Here is a 13,102-nt window from a genome sequence, read left to right on the forward strand (position 1 = left end):
CAGTAAAAATCATATTTTTGTGTGATTTCACAGTAATCTTTTCCCGTATAAATTAGGCTCTGCCACCCTTTTCAAGCCTTAACAATGCTGCGATATGTATATTTTTCAGCAATTTATTTTGAATTTTGATCAGAAATACGGATATCATAAAAAAATTAAGTGCGGTAGAGAAATCTGCTAAGAACGAAAAAGTGGATTTTGACGTTAAGGGCGGAGCAGCCAGCATACCTAAAATTTTGTATAGCACAATGTAGAACTCTCTTCCATACTAAAGGACCTGCCAAAACAAAAACAACGAGAAAAAAGAAATGTGTTAGGGTTTGTTATTTCATGGTATACATTTTTATATTACAATTAATTTAACCAGAGTAAAATCAAAAGCTTCGGACGACCATCAATTATTACGTACGGTATTAATATCGCCAGAGTATTAACATCGTTGACCCGCGGTGCATAAATCGGCTCTGTATGATTCTAATTCATCCTTTTCCACAAATGAAAATTTTACACTGGGGTATTAACATTATACATGTTTAAAGAAATTAGTTAGAGAAAAGAGACTATTTGATTTGTAATGTCATATGTAATAAGAAAAGGAAAAGACTTCCCGATCGTTTTACATGCGAAACCACCTTCGGTTGAAATGACGTTAAATGACGTAGCGATGCTCCTCCGGGTCGATGAACATATGCATGTTTATCAATTCATCAGAACTTTTCTTATTATCTTAGGAATTAAATATTGTATAAGTTTATTCGTTCTTAAAAAAAAGTTAATGAATTTTCATGGAATTAGCTTCATTCTTTATTCAGTAAATGTTCATGATGTAATTGCATGTCTTATCTTATCTCTGCTTATCTTCATGGCCTTAATATACAGATGTAATTCCTCTTGCTATTGTTATTTTTGAGGGCATTAGCATTTGACACTATTTGAAACTATTTGAATTATCATGACTATGAATTTCTTCCACTTATGTTTTTATTTAAGACAAAGACCGCAACTGGGACATACAAATACAATTGATTCAAGAAAATGATATCATTAATAAGCATGAATTAATTGATATGAGGCTCTTGTATTTATTTAGAGCCTTGATCGCTGGAGTTTATCTCTACTGTCTCTTTTCATTAAAATATATACATTTACATATATCTAGTCTCTTCTTATTTACGTTTTCTAGATTTAAGAAAACTTATCAACTGTGATTTTTGAAATTTAAATTTCTTACTTAAAACTATATTGGCACATTTAGTAAATGATTTATACACAACAGCTTTTATAAATTAGTTCCTAGAGTTGATGTATGTACCGGCCGTGATTGCCAGAACGGAGCCTGTGTAGCAGACGAGACCAGATTGCAAGGTTACACGTGTAACTGCACGGCTGGTTATGCCGGGGACAATTGTCAAGGTAAACTCATATTACTATCTCTATTTGTGCAATGGTCCCGAAAAATTAAAATTAAACTGAATGCGCATTGAGAGACATTTTTATAAATTAATGAATTTATTAACCATAACCGGCATAGAACTGGAGCACATTAGAGAAACACTGACATCTTATGAACGAACGTAACAAAAAAAAGTGGATCAGTCATTGCATTCACAGTTGTATTATCTATTTCTTCAATTTTGTTGAGATTTCAGTCGATAAATCACCACAAGATACCCCTAAGCTATAGCTACCTCTTATCTTAGTCGCTACCGTGACAATACAATGCATAACAATGGACATTTAAACTAGCAAAGGGGTTCAGAAAAGGAAAATTTAAAAAAATGAAGAAAAAAAAATGTGACAGTCTGATTTTGCGACAGGGAGTTAAAGATTCTGGCTAAAGGAAAAGAAAGCCAATGAGAGGTGCGGAATAAGGATAAACAATCATGGCCTTTCTGCTCATGCTACTGACTAAAGCTATATTATAAGATAGAGATGATTTTTTTGCGGGTATGGTTATTTTCAAAAGTGAATTTTATGCTATATTTTTGAGTTTTCATTTGAAAATGTAAAGGTAAACTATCTAATCTATGAACATGATAAAAGAAGACAAATAAATTATTTTCGAACCCGGAATGTATATATTTGGAGACGGGGAGGAGGTCCTCGCATTTATGATAGCTACAGATAATATCTGTTTCTTAATCAAGGTTTATTAATTTGTAGAATATTGTTATTCAAACAGGTATATATTTATACCCCCGTTTGAAAAGCAGTAAGGTATATAGTAATCGGAATGTCTGTTCGTCCGTCTGTACGTCAGTCTGTCCGTATGTTACGCTTTGGGGTACCCATCTCATGTCGATTCCTCTAATACCACTCAATGAAATTTGATGAAACTTTCACAGCATATTTATTACATTTTGCCATTGTAAACCTACTATTTTACTTTTTGATCCGGCACATATTTTGTGTTTCCGATAGCAAAACATGGACACTGCTATTATATTCATATTTGAGACGGGGGTATTATTTAGTGAGCTTTTGCTCACAGTACTTCTAGTTTTTATGACGTGTTACTTGAAATTATTTAAAATGTACATGAATAATTCGAAAAAGGATACTTGAAACAAAACCCATGGTGTAATTTTAATTTTTTTTTGACAAAAGAGTGTGTGTATTATCTGTCTTTTATTGAGAATTAAATAACACTCACTATTTTGACTATGAAAAATAAGGTGCTTAAAATCTGTTTTTTAACAGATGATCAATATTGAAATTACATTGCAATTTTAACATTACTTTAACCTTGAAATGACAGCAAATATTCAAAGTTGAAAAAATGTGGAATCTTCCACGTTGTTTCAACATTGAAACATGACATACATTCAACGTTGAAAGCATGTTGCAGCTTCAACGTTGATTCAACGTTGGAAAAGGTTACGAATTCAACGTTGAAGCCCCAGCATTGAAACAACGTTGAAAGATAGTTGATTGATGTTTATATAGCTGCTCAACGTTGCAACTTACTCGTTACGTGACCTACTTAATTTGCTATATAACCCCTAGTTATAACGTTAACGACTTTATGTCACATGCCCATGAAACTCTAAAAAAGATAATTATCTTAATTGTAAAATGATATATTTTGGTCATTTTGGTTCATCAATAAAGTTACAAATCTATTCTACTTTAATTTCTTATCATGCTATTTTTGCAACATGAATAAAATTTACATAATTAAGATATTTAAGTATTTGTTCACACAGTTGCTGTATGTGACAACCATGATTGCCAGAATGGGTTCTGTATGACGGACCAATCCAGGATAAGAGGATACACGTGTAACTGTACCAACGGCTTTGTCGGAGACAATTGTCAAGGTAAATTGTATATAATTTTCATTGCAACAAGTCTCAAGATTACTTTCAGGAACCTCAAACTTCTTTTAGAATCAATTAAATATTTTGATACTGTTGATATTATTGATTTTAGCACCATGAGTTAAGATTTTAGACCTAATTTAAGTATTTGTTCGCATAGTTGATGTTTGTGACAACCATGATTGTCAGAATGGGACTTGTGTGTCAGACCAATCCAGGATAAGAGGATACACGTGTAACTGTACCAACGGCTTTGTCGGTGACAATTGTCAAGGTAAATTTTCTATAACTTTCATTACAGCACGCTTCAAGCATACTTTAATGAACCTCAAACTGTTCTAGTGTCAAATGTTATCAATTGTCACGGTATGTTGTCTATATTTTTCATTGCAACGAGCCTCAAACTTACTTTTATAAACATTAACCTTCTTTTAGAATCTGTTGAATATTTTGATTCTGTGTCATTATTAATTTTCTACTGCAGTCAGACTCGAAAAGGAAGTGTTTGTATTATGGATCTAATTATTGTTGAAAACAAGTGCCGTGTATAAACATGCACTGAATTACTATAGCGAGCATCATGAAAAATAGCAGAAGAGCAAAATTCACTGCATAGCCTTGTCTATTTACAAAATAATCTAGGTAATCTACATGTATATTTCATTGCGCAGCTCCTAGATATCTTAATGTACAATAGAGTTTCATTTACGCTTACAATTCACGCTTACACTGGCCAAATTTTATCGGGATAATAAAACAGTAAAAATAAAAAGAAAACACCGAAGGAGTTGTAGTTTAAAGAGCAGACTCTATTACCGAAGAAACCTTTGTAGTATTACAGGTTCTTCGATGATATTCTGTTATGGGTCAGAATTACCCGAAATGCCAGCAAAGATCAATAACACAATTTAAACTTAACAATAATTTATTTACAGTAATATATAATAAATATATCAAACATAAAGTACAAACTTAGCAAGAATCTAAAAATACATACATCAGAGTGTCCGTTGCTGCACACAATGTCCCAGGGAAAATATATCCCAGTTATATCTCAATAGTGCTTATACGACAAAGTATATCTATGCATCGAATTGACAGGGTATTTATACAGTATCATAAATCTAGAATATTCTAGAAATTGTTAAAACATGATATTACTGGAACAATCTGGACATGCACAAAATTTAAGAATGTTCTAGATAAAATGACCAAACATGTTGACCACTCTGGAATGTTCAAGAAACTTAATGTTACTAAAATATATATGATGAAACAATACACATCTCACAACATTACTTTCACTATTTTTTTAAATTTCTTTTGATTGTCTCTATATATGAATAAGATATTTTTATGAAGTCATTTATTAAAAATAGCGGTAAAAAGATTCTCATTTTGTTTGCATTGAAATATTGAAATGATATTTTGTCATCATTTCGATTCAAAAAAGTGGAATATTCATTTAGTTCCGGGGTTCTCCGCATGTGATTTTACCATGGCGGCCAGTCATGGTTAAATATTTATATGCCATGGGTAAACGAGCTGCGCCATGGTTCAACTCAGCGGCCACCATGACTAAATCTATATTGCATTCCAGTGCTGACATCTACTTTTCTAAAATTAATGTCTAGATCAGTTTTGAATAACCAATTCAAGATATACTATCAAACTTCATATGCTGATACATACTGCTGAGAGCTATTAATGCATAAACTTATTTTGCCTTGAATTTTCCTTCGACGTTGAACTCACTTTTTAGAATATATGTTTATCTAAATTTTAAATAAACCATTAATTATATTTTTATCAAACTTCATATGCTAATAGTAAATTCATACTGATGTAAGCTTTTCAACTGCAACAACATTTTGACCCCAACCTTTTCTTTAACCTCGCTTTTCTTAAAAAAATGTTAAGCTCAGTTTCATAAAAACATTCAAGATATTTTTGTCAAACATAATATGCTGATATGTATTAGTGAGAGCTATTCAACTGCATCAAAAACTTCATCTTGCAAATTCCTTTGACCTTGACCTCCTTCCTCTTTCATTCGTATTTTGCTTAGTTTTAAAGAAATAATTAAAGACATTTTTATGCTTAGCATGCACTTATACATAATTTGGTGAGAATTTATTATCTATATCCAATTTATTTAGATTTTAGTTTCAATTCTGAAGAAACTGTTCAAGATATTTTTATCAAACTTTATATACATGTACTAACACAAATTTTCATGTAGCATTAGTAATATATATCCGTCGGGACATTCATGTCCTATAGACATATTTCTAGTTTTTCAAATCATGACCTCAAAGGCTAGGGTCAGGCCACAATTAGGAATCAAAGTTTCATTTAGGAATAAAAGGAAAGAAATCTTCAAAATCCTTCAATTCAAGAAAAAGAAGAGCAGAATTAATATGGAAACATTCTCAAGAGCTGTAGATTCAAGTTTGTACAAATCATGACCCCTGGATTAGGCAGGGGTCATTTTTTCCTACCTCTTTTTGCCATCCACATGAAAATACAAATATTAAAACCATTTCATCCCGATTTCCGAAACTTCCGAAAATTCCAAAACCTTACTGCACATCTACATGACATCACCAACCATCTCTTTAAAGATGATTAGGCTACTGAGTCACATGTAAGAAGAGTTCAGGGAAGACGGGGCTTTTTGCATAGACAACGTCATTTTTCGACCCTATTTGACCCCCCCCCCCCTCCCACCTGGCAAATTAAAAATTCCGGAACCTTACTGCACATGTACATGACACCAACAACCATTTCTCAAAAGATGATTAGGCTACTGTGTAAAATGTAGGAGGAGTTCAGGGAAGAAAAGTGTGACGGACGGAGGGACGGACGGACATGAGTAATAACAATATACCTGAACTTTCTTTAGAAAGTGCGGGTATAATTATGTATCATAGAGAAATTTGCATCCGCGAATAAAAGCAAGATTTGCCAATGATTATCATATTCTAATTTGAATAGGGCGAGTTACTTTAAATGTATTATATTTAGCGTGTACGATGTTAGGCGGAAATTGATTTCTGAACAAGTTAGCGTAGATTTGATTTAGCGCATTTCTCAGTGTTCCTATTCATGTGTATATGTGCAAGACATTTAGCGTTGTACTTGGATTAGCGAAAGTTCCTTCCTCCCAAAAGCGCTAAAAAGAATACACAGCCAAATGCAATACGTTTAAAGTATTCTACGGGCAAGTTGTCTAAACGGCGAACTCTCTAGCATTCTCGCGCATGCGTAGCCTAACTTTTGCCCATGTCATCCGGTTAAACCTTGCTTATATGCATAGACCTCAGGGTCCACGTAATAAAATATGCTTAGAGATTCACTGGGTTATGACATGAAGTCGGTACGTGACCTAATCTACTATATCGCCCCTACTTATTACGTTACCGACTTTTTGTTACATGTCCATGAACCTCTAAAAAAGATATTTTCTTATGAACGTTCTGGTCCCTTTGGTTCATCAATAAAGTAACAAATCTATTCTACAAATAACATTTCTATTCTACAAATTCTATGAATATTTGTTCACATAGTTGCTGTATGTGACAACCATGATTGTCAGAATGGGACTTGTGTGGCCCACCAATCCAGGATAAGAGGATACACGTGTAACTGTACCATTGGCTTTGTCGGGGACAATTGTCAAGGTATATTATTTATAACCTTCATTACAACAAGATAAGCTAACTTTCATGAACCTCAAACTGTTCTAGTGTCAAATATTATCGATACTGTTGATGTTATTGATTTTTCCACTTAGTCTGACTTGGAAAGGTCGTGTAGTTTTTTTTGTATTCAATATAGGATTAAAGGTTCTTTTTGTAGATTCATCGATGTTTCAACTCAGGCCTTTTGTACTCGCACACTAAATAAAAAAGCGAAGCACTTTCATGTAAACATTGTGAGAAGAATGACCCCTTGTTTACACATTGATAAATTCTAAAAAAAAAACAAGAACATTTAGTTTTTATACTTTTAATTACGATTGTTTAAATAATATTTTACATTGAAGCCTCAGTACAATCCGTTATTTTTGTACAGAGTAGGAATTCATGTACTTTATACCGCGATGTATGCAGTACATGTCGAGATGAATGTCTGTTAAATTCAACTCAAATTTTCCAAAACATCAATAAAACAAGCTCCTCAAATATTATTTAAGTCAACAGATAACGTAAATACAGTATACTTCAAAATAATTCGTCCTTGACCATTGACATTTACGTAAGTATCAGACGGACAACGCCATTAATTTTCAAAGATGGGACAAAATATAAGATAAAATATAACGTAAATGTAAAAAAGAAAAAAAGATACACATTTAAAGATTTTTATTTCCTTTACCTAAGAAGTGCTGGGAGCTAGTCTGTGCTGATTGGGAAGTACTGACAATTTTGCCGAAAATGCTTATAATATCTAAAAAAAAAAGTCAACTTCGCTTATATAAATCTGAAAGGAATAAATATCATGTCATACAGACCAGTATTAGCTCCCAGCAATTTTCAAAATATTCACTATAAAGCAATAAATGTTCCTATTTCCGCTCAAACAAAAGATTTTATTCCCTTGTAATTTAGATGTAAATCACGACAACGCTTATTGTTCTACCGATATTTTGTACATTCCTTGTCCCTATGCAGCTCCAATGCAACTAGATAAATTCATATTTTATACAAATTGTATTTAATGATTTGTTTTCTTTTAGCATTAACGATTAGGTTAAAACGATGATATTATATTTATTATAGCACTTTTATAATTATTAAACCAGTGAATGTAGTCCTCTGGATTACCTGTGCTGCGTTATGTCAAGGCTGGTGAAGTCATATTTGACGAAAGACTTTCTTCTATTACTCGACCATACTGCTATCAAGTATTGCAATTTAACAAGATTTAATAATTGATAAAATAAGTATACTCACAATCAATGGGAAGGCAACACCCCAATTTTAGGGTGAAATTTATATACGGAATATGGCTATGTAATATAGTAGTTACGACATCTTTTACTTTGCCAAAACATTTATTTAACGATTGAATGATTTTCATTCCATAACCGGAAGCTGATTTTGGCCCTCTTAACAGAAATAAAAAAAATTAGCATTTTAAATAAAATCATTGACTATATTTTGGGGTTTTATGGTTTTGTACCTGTTACAGTGGCTGCAACGTTATTGTTGACAACTTACACGAACGATCACGTTACACGAACGATTCCGCACGATTAACGCACGATTAAACCTGTTACACGAACGATCCTTCACGCAAACGATTCTACACGTTACACGATCTTACACGATTGCTAACGCAAACGCACGTTTCTTCACTAAAAATAGTTCAAAATATTAAGGAATCGATGTTTCAAAACGAAATACGACTTAATACTGATGATAGATTTCAAAGACTTATCAATATTATTTCATAGACTTTGCGGAAAAAAACGGCAATGGGTATTTCTGTAACCTAACACACGTAAGACTTATTTATTATTTTAGATCATAAATCATTAAAATTTTAATAGGTAATTCTCCGACATAAGAAACGGATTTTCTCTATCAGAAAATGCACATGTAGTTGGACCGTATTTTATTGAATTGGATTCCATAAGATGCAGAAAGGGGGACACGATTAAAAAAAATCGCAGCATGGAATGATTTGAATTACGTATTACATGTATATCCATAAGTATTGCCAATTATTTCACATTTTTTATTAGCAGAAATTAAAGAAAATAATTAAAAGAATTAAATGTACGTTACAGAGAAAAACACTGATTAAAGAATTCCCGAAAATCATGTCGAGTGCATATACAATTATTCGCCGACTAAATAATCATGTAAGCATTCATATTTGAGAAATGCTTTTATTTAAGTTTGTAAAACAATTTATTTTTGATGAGCTGATTTTAAAAATATCTTGACCACAATTAGCAGTAAACAAGAATGAAAATCAGAGAAGAAAACGTTAAACATTGAAGTACGGCTTATCACAATATTACAAATCGCGCTATTTGACGAGAACATAATAGTGTACGACTTACTTTATTGCTTGTTTATGAGCGATAATTAGTTTGTTCTGCATTCAATTATATAAACTGCGCTTCATTAATATCATTTGGATTAAAAATTATTAAAAAAAACAAATGAAATGCTTGTTTAACAAATAACATTCCGATTAAAACTTACAAAATGAAATTTACTCTTTTCTAAACGCACGATCGCGCACGATTAAAACCGCAAATGATTGAGTCTTATATACGCACGATCTCGCACGTTACACGAACGATCACGCACGATACACGAACGATTCTACACGAATGGTTTGTCAACAATAACGTTGCAGTCACAGTAATCATAAATATTGTACTAAAATTTCGGAATATTATCACTCTTTCTTTTCCGGATGTGATACCTGTATTTCCTAGAAATGACTGAAGGCATGCATTTCCATTGCTAATGCAGGACATTCTCAAAATAAAGAAAAAGAAGAACTACAAATGCAAATGAAATATACACTACATAACAAAATTTCGGGCTCATGTGTTTCAAAAGCATTTAAACAGTACCTTGACCGGAAGTCTAAAGGTTACTAAACTACCCAAAGTAAGAAAAAAAAATCGATCTCGGTATCTGAAAAACAGGCATATCAAATTGTCCAAAAATATTTATTTCGCTCAGATAAAGACATTGATGAATCTAATTCATGGTAGAAATCGTGCTGCGTATGTTGTACATGGCGGATCAGCACGTTTAAATTAAATGGTCGAAAGAGGGGTGTTTTAAAAGTTATATGTTAAATTAAGAGGGATAAAATCAACTTCCGGTAATAGAATGAAATTCATTCAATCTTTGAATAACTGATTTGGCAAAGTAAAAGATGCCTTAACTTTTTGGTACATAATTTTATTCCGTGAATAATTTTCACCCTAAAATTAGAGTGTTGCGTTTCTATTGACTGTGAGTATAAATTCATACTATTATTTACACATTATCATGTTGTTAATTTGATTTTTCTGGCTTGATCAATTTTCATGACATCAGAATTAAACTTCCAAAATAGTGCACCACAAATGTGAAATCCTACCTTCCTTAACATAGCTGAGTAAATATTTTTTGATACAAAAATAGCAATCTTAAAGAAAAAAAAAAGTGCGTATCATCTTTTTGGTCCTACAGAACGAATTAAGTCGAAGCGTGTTTTTCCGAGTTTGTTGTTATAAAAAAAAACAATACTGACACACCTGCCACCAATTATTACCAATAATTATATGACAATCAATTCCGTGCTGCAAAATTGTCGTCATTTTATTCCTTAATCAAGGTAAAATGTGTGATTTAAATTTTAATTATGCTATTATAGCACCATGAGTGAAGAATTTTAGACCTTAAATATTTGTTCAAATAGTTGCTGTATGTGACAACCATGATTGTCAGAATGGGACTTGTGTGGCGGACCAATCTAGGATAAGAGGATACACGTGTAACTGTACCAGTGGCTTTGTCGGGAAAGATTGTCAAGGTAAATTGTCTATAACTTTCATTGTAACAAGCCTCAAGCTTACTTTTATGAACATCAAACTTGTTAATTAAAGTTCCATTTTAAGTTTCTTTTCTTTTCAAATGCTTTCTTGTGACGTACTTTGATCAGTTATTTTTACTTTTTGTACTTACTTCTTTTTGGGAGCAATTTTTTGAAAGATTTTTGGCAAACTTTTGCATAATTAGAAACAGCTTTTGCCTAATTTCAGTTTTGTAGCTAAGTTACTTTAAAGACTCTTACATGACATTATGATTTCAGTACTTATAATAGAAGAAGCTTGAATCAAGCTACTAATTCATGTTAATAAGTTTTTTATGATTTTTATAATGACATTTTATGCAAATGCAATCTATCAGCAAACTGCCATTAAAGTCATTAATCACCGCCATATCCTTTTAAGTCCTTTCCTTCTTTATCATGCATCATTTATTGATTTGTGTGAAAGCATTAAGCAAATCAATGAACATATCTATCATAATAAAAATCACTCCATGTGGTATTAAGCGCTTTCGCACTAATCAAAGCGGGAATTTTAATATACAGATTACATAGTATTTCCACATTAATTTTACGCAAAATATCTTTTGTTATTGAACTTATTAACCTTAAGTTTAGTTTCCCAATGCGTAATCTGTTGTTTTTTGTAGATGAAAAACGATGCAACAATTGCATTGAATGTAAGTCTCTTTTTTAGCTCACATGAGGTGAAGGCTCAGTGAGCTTTTTGGATCAAAATTTGTCCTTTGTCTGTCGTCGTCGTCGTAAACTTTTCTCATTTATATCTTCTTTTCAATAACCACTGGGCCAATTTTAACGAATCTTGGCACAAAGAATCCTTGGGTTAAGGTGATGCAAGTTTGTTTAAATAAAGGGCCACGCCCTCCTCCATTGAATTCGTGAAAAATTAATGGCATCTTTTGAAAATCTTCTTCTCAAGAACAAAGGGGCAAGGAAAGCTGAAAGCTGAAATTCATTTGGAAACACCCTCATATAGTGTAGATTCATGTTTGTTCAAACTATGACCCTCGAGAGCAAGGTGGGGCAACAATGGGGTATCAACGTTTAACATAGGAATACATAGGAAAACTTTAAAAATCTTCTCAAGGACCTCTGGGCCAGGAAAGCTTAAACTCAGATAGAAGCATCGTCGTGTAGTGAGGATTCAAGTTTGTTCAAAATTCAAATCATGACCCCATGGGGTAGGGTGGGGCCACAATATGGTTTCAAAGTTTAACATAGGAATACATTGGAAAAATCTTTAAAAATCCTCTTCTTAAGAACCTCTGGGGAAGGAAAGCTGAAGCTCAGATGGAAACATCCTCATGTAGTGTAGATTCAAATTTGTCCAAGCCATGACCCCCGAGGGTAGAGAGGGGCCACAATGGGGTATCAACGTTTAACATAGGAATGCATAGGAAACATCTTTTAAAATCTTCTTCTCAAGAACCTCTGGGGAAGGAAAGCTGAAGCTCAGATGGAAGCATCCTCATGTAGTGTAGATTCAAATTTGTTCAAGCCATGACCCCCGGGGGTAGAGAGGGGCCACAATGGGGTATCAACGTTTAACATAGGAATGCATAGGAAAAATCTTTTAAAATCTTCTTCTCAAGAACGTCTGGGGAAGGAAAGCTGAAGCTCAGATGGAAGCATCCTCATGTAGTGTAGATTCAAATTTGTTCAAGCCATGACCCCCGGGGGTAGAGAGGGGCCACAATGGGGTATCAACGTTTAACATAGGAATGTATAGGAAAAAATCTTGAGAAATCTTCTCAAGGACCACTGGGCTAGGTCAAGGACCACTGGGCTAGGAAAGATGAAACTCATGCGGAAGTATCCTCTGGTAGTGAAGATCAAAATTTGTTCAAATTATGATCCCCAAAGGTAGGGTGGGGCCACATTGTGGTATCAAAAGTTTAGCATAGGAATACATGAGAAAAAATATTTTTCTCAAAAACAGCAAACCCATGATTGGTCATAATGATATGTAAGCATCCTCTGTTAAATAAATGTTAATTTATGTTTGTACAAATCATGACCCCCATGGGTAGGGTGGGGGAACAAAGGGGGATCAAAATTTTAATACATAGGAAAAATCATCTTCTCAGGAACTCTCATAATGTGTAATATTAATTCAAAAGCATCCTTAGAAACTGTAGATTTTAGTTTCTTCAAATACCCCCCCCCCCCTTAGAAACCTAATTGTGTAT

At 33.1% G+C, this 13,102-nt stretch overlaps 1 protein-coding gene and 1 long non-coding RNA gene across 3 annotated transcripts in view; both read left to right on the top strand.

Annotated features, from left to right (window-relative positions):
- LOC134258635 (neurogenic locus notch homolog protein 2-like) overlaps positions 1-13,102 on the top strand; it is a 43,034-nt gene that overhangs the window by 11,056 nt on the left and 18,876 nt on the right. The window lies entirely within an intron of this gene.
- Positions 1,304-10,868, top strand: LOC134258634 (uncharacterized). 2 transcript variants are annotated; one of them, XR_009990189.1, is made up of 3 exons: positions 1,304-1,413; positions 6,890-7,003; positions 10,761-10,868. It is a non-coding gene; the product is annotated as an uncharacterized LOC134258634 (long non-coding RNA). The 2 variants fall into 2 exon arrangements; XR_009990190.1 differs by lacking the exon at positions 1,304-1,413 and adding an exon at positions 3,511-3,594.

This window comes from Saccostrea cucullata, unplaced genomic scaffold, assembly GCF_032062105.1.
Source record: "Saccostrea cucullata isolate Sc308-1 unplaced genomic scaffold, CSIRO_AGI_Scuc_v1 ctg3183, whole genome shotgun sequence".
NCBI classification, from domain to species: Eukaryota; Metazoa; Mollusca; class Bivalvia; order Ostreida; family Ostreidae; genus Saccostrea; species Saccostrea cuccullata.